Source organism: Thalassophryne amazonica, chromosome 4, assembly GCF_902500255.1.
Source record: "Thalassophryne amazonica chromosome 4, fThaAma1.1, whole genome shotgun sequence".
Taxonomy (NCBI): domain Eukaryota; kingdom Metazoa; phylum Chordata; class Actinopteri; order Batrachoidiformes; family Batrachoididae; genus Thalassophryne; species Thalassophryne amazonica.
The window spans coordinates 138,353,893-138,358,844 of record NC_047106.1 but is presented as its reverse complement, the minus strand read 5'-3'; positions in this window follow the sequence as shown (position 1 = coordinate 138,358,844).

Genomic DNA, 4,952 nt, shown 5'->3' with positions numbered 1-4,952 from the left:
AGTAACTTTTTAGTGATTAAATGATTAAAATGAGGAAAAAAGCTTCATATTATCAGTCTAATACTGGCCTCCCATTACCATATTCTGCCCCAGATTGAGGCCCTGATTCCAAAAACCATGAAATCTAGCCCCATTGTGCACAACAGCAATTGCCCATTACAAGCAGCAGTACTGAATGCAGCACAATGTACACACACTGGATCTCATGTATCAACGTTGCGTACGGCGATATTTGAGCGTATATGGGGTGTACGCCAAAACAGCTGCGCTACTTGTCATTTATCAATGTGGTCGTTGGTGTACGCTGCGCTGAAAATATACACCAGGTCGAGAGGTGGCGTAAATTATACACCAAAATGAACCAGCACTGGAATCCACATAAAAATGAAGATGATCAACATGATAAACAGTGCCATTATACAAATCAATGCATATGTTACATAAATAACACTTTCCTGATTATACTACATAATAATCAATACAAATCCCGCCTTTGCGGGATTGTTATGGAGCACGATCCGTGGCTACAGCGCTGACTGGAAGGAAAGCGCTGCTCGCCTTTTTCTCCAGACTTCGAGCCTGGAGCCAGAGCAGCGCTGAGCTTAACTTCATGTGGTGTGATCGTTTTAGACAATGAAATTTATAATAACTGTAGTTTCGTCATTCCCTTAATTCGTCCGTGCTGCAATCAGGTTTTGTCGTTTCCATTCGTTTGTCACAATAAAATAAATACAGAAATACATTTAAAAATAAAGAAATCTGACAGATGAGGCGTCTTATTAATTGAGCGAGCAAATATCCACATGTCAAGAATTATTGACATGTGAAAAGAGAATACAGTGGTCCCTCACTATAACGTGGTTCACCTGTCGTGGCCTCGGAGTCTCGCGGAGTATTTAGTCCAATTTTGCATGCCTTTTTTTACAGTGTTCTGTGTTCTGCGTATCTGTTTATAAGAATCTTGTCGCCCAGAAGAGAAAAGAGCGCCAACAACTACTCATAACTGTGTTTGTTACTCGGAAACAGACACCTGCAGCCAGGTGTGAGTGGAAAAAGGCGCAGCGTCAGGACGCAGAGGCGCGATCTGTGAAATACTGGTCAGTCACTATTAATAATTTCTTATGTGTCCGACCTCGTACGTTGATCGTTAAAATTAATTCGTTAGTTCTAAATGCCATCATAATTATTTATAGGAAAACATTCTATTTTTATTTCTCAAACAAATGTTTGGGCCTGAAAACAGGTTGGTCTTATTTTTCTAATAAGGTTTGAACTTTGAGTGTGTTTACACACGAGAGAAAAGTGAGAAAATGTTCATGCCTGATTGAGAAAGTGTATAAACTGTGTAGTGAGGGGTTTTACAGCTTTGAAACGTCTATAATAATTGTAAAAAATAACGCTGACTACGTCGCGGTTTCGCGTATTACGGGCTATTTTTTAGAACGTAACTCCAGCGATTAATGAGGGACCACTGTAACACTTTATTAATTATATACTACAAAACAATTGATACGACGGCCGCTTTTGACGCTCTATTGGCACACATCATGATTAGTGGAGTTCTTTTTCTTTGCCATCTTCCCGACTTCCATGTCGCAAAATGAGGGTGTGTCTGAAGCAGAGTATAAATATTTATGGGCGTGTTTATTATAATTACGATCGTTTCCACCCGTCGAATTTATCAAGATCACGTCAGCCGGAAATGGGCAGGTGCGCACTGCTTGATACATGTCACGGTGACTTTGGTGTATTTCAAGTTTACACCGTAAATTTACGCAACAAGTGCGCAACACTGATACATGAGGCCCAGTGTGCATATGTGCAAATGTAACAAGCTAAAATTTATCTGTTAACGTGTTCTTCGTAAGAGTGAGGCAGACTTTCATCCAAAATCATTATTTTGGATGTGTATTTGCAGAGGAGTCTTAGAGGATAGCGAAAAGTGAGTCATTGAACTGTACACACACACCTACCAGTGTTCCCACTGCACAAATAACACAGTTGTTTTCTTTCTCTGTTAATGCAGACAATTTGCAGTTATATTTGCCATTATTTGCAAAGATCAGACCAATTTTGTCTTTGGCTGGTGCAGAAGTATTCATTCATGATTTTGTGTCATCCAGTTTTGTAATGCTGTTTTCGGGTTAATCTTGTTAGAAGCGTCAGAGGTCTCTGGATGATGCAGGCCGAGGGGCCACCAGGGATTTTGGGCCTCATGAGAAGAAATTTTACTGGGTCCCACCATAGCCAGCCACTAGACGGGTGGAAAATTGTGATAGTATTTACATAAATCTATGCATTTTTAATGATATTTTTGACTATCATTCCCATACTTGAGAAAAGAAAAATGTAACAAATATGAAAATACAATGAAATTCATGTAGATTCAATTATTTTCTGCAACACTGATACTCTATATTCCAAAATCCATCTCTTTCTTTAAATACTTGAACATAAAAGATTAATTACCTGAAAATACTAAACTTAAATACAAAATAACTATTTCCATTTAAATAAAATGCAATTGTAATCTCTGTAGTAACAAATAAAATTTCATAAAAAAAAACACCATCAAAAAAAGAAATGGCCACTTGCTTTTTATGATTGTATTTTGCAAGATGCACCAAGCAAATAATTAAAATAAATAATAATAAGTAAAGCAGGCTCGCATGTAAACAAAAAATAGAAGGACTTCACATGGCATATTTTATTGTATGAATGATGTGAAATGTTCTCTGTTCCTACTGCAATGCAGGGGATGAGAGTCCCAAACCACTGGCCAAACATTATATTTCAGTGATAGCTGATGCTTTTTAAACCATTAAAATTGTTCTGAAATAAATACAGACTATAGGCTTTTTTTACATTGATACTGTGAGAAATCTTGGAGTCATTTTTGATCAGGATATGTCATTCAATGCGCATATTAAACAAATATGTAGGACTGCTTTTTTGCATTTACGCAATATCTCTAAAATTAGAAAGGTCTTGTCTCAGAGTGATGCTGAAAAACTAATTCATGCATTTATTTCCTCTAGGCTGGACTATTGTAATTCATTATTATCAGGTTGTCCTAAAAGTTCCCTGAAAAGCCTTCAGTTAATTCAAAATGCTGCAGCTAGAGTACTAACGGGGACTAGAAGGAGAGAGCATATCTCACCCATATTGGCCTCTCTTCATTGGCTTCCTGTTAATTCTAGAATAGAATTTAAAATTCTTCTTCTTACTTATAAGGTTTTGAATAATCAGGTCCCATCTTATCTTAGGGACCTCATAGTACCATATCACCCCAATAGAGCGCTTCGCTCTCAGACTGCAGGCTTACTTGTAGTTCCTAGGGTTTGTAAGAGTAGAATGGGAGGCAGAGCCTTCAGCTTTCAGGCTCCTCTCCTGTGGAACCAGCTCCCAATTCAGATCAGGGAGACAGACACCCTCTCTACTTTTAAGATTAGGCTTAAAACTTTCCTTTTTGCTAAAGCTTATAGTTAGGGCTGGATCAGGTGACCCTGAACCATCCCTTAGTTATGCTGCTATAGACTTAGACTGCTGGGGGGTTCCCATGATGCACTGAGTGTTTCTTTCTCTTTTTGCTCTGTATGCACCACTCTGCATTTAATCATTAGTGATTGATCTCTGCTCCCCTCCACAGCATGTCTTTTTCCTGGTTCTCTCCCTCAGCCCCAACCAGTCCCAGCAGAAGACTGCCCCTCCCTGCGCCTGGTTCTGCTGGAGGTTTCTTCCTGTTAAAAGGGAGTTTTTCCTTCCCACTGTCGCCAAGTGCTTGCTCACAGGGGGTCGTTTTGACCGTTGGGGTTTTTACGTAATTATTGTATGGCCTTGCCTTACAATATAAAGCGCCTTGGGGCAACTGTTTGTTGTGATTTGGCGCTATATAAATAAAATTGATTGATTGACTGATTATGCAGGCACTTAAAATAAAAAAAATAATAATAAAAAAATATAATAAATAAAAAAAAATACTGCATGAACCTTGTAGTAGTATTAATACTGTGTGCACCTCGCTGCAGGATTAATACTGCGTGCACCTTGCAGTAGCATGAATACTGCGTGCACTTTGTAGTAGGATGAATACTGCATGCACCTTGTAGTAGGATTACCACTGCGTGCATCTTGCTGTAGGATTAATATTGCGGACATTTTTATATAGGATTAATACTGCGTGCATCTTGCTCTAGAATTAATATTGCGTGCATCTTGCTGTAGGATTAATACTGCGTGCACCTTGCTGTAGTATTAATACTGCGTGCACCTTGCAGTACGATAAATACTGCATGCACCTTGTAGTAGGATTAATATTGCTTGCATCTTGCAGTAGAATGAATACTGCATGCACCTTGTAGTAGGATTAATCCTGCGTGCACCTTGTAGTAGGATTAATACTGTGTGCACCTTGCAGTAGAATGAATACTGCATGCACCTTGTAGTAGGATTAATCCTGCGTGCACCTTATAGTACAGTTAATACTGTATGCACCTTGCTGTAGGATTAATACTGCGTGCACCTTGCTGTAGGATTAATACTGCGTGCACCTTGCAGTAGGATTAATACTGTGTGCACCTTGTAGTAGGGTTAATACTGCATGCACCTTGTAGTAGGATTAATACTATGTGCACCTTGCTGCAGGATTAATATTGTGTGCACCTTGCAGTAGGATGAATACTGCGTGTGTTTTGGGGTAAGATGAATACTGCATGCACCTTGTAGTAGAATTAATTCAGCATGCATCTTGCAGTAGGATTAAGTGCATCTTTCAGTAGGATGAATACTGCATGCACCTTACTGCAAGATTTCTGTTCAAGATATCATGGATTTGAGGGATTTTGAGGAACTTTTTGAAAATACGGTTAAAAATTGAAGATGGCAAGCCAATGGACAAACTGTTTTGAAACTTTAAAAAAAGGCATTTTTTTGGTCATGCAACTTACTTTCTT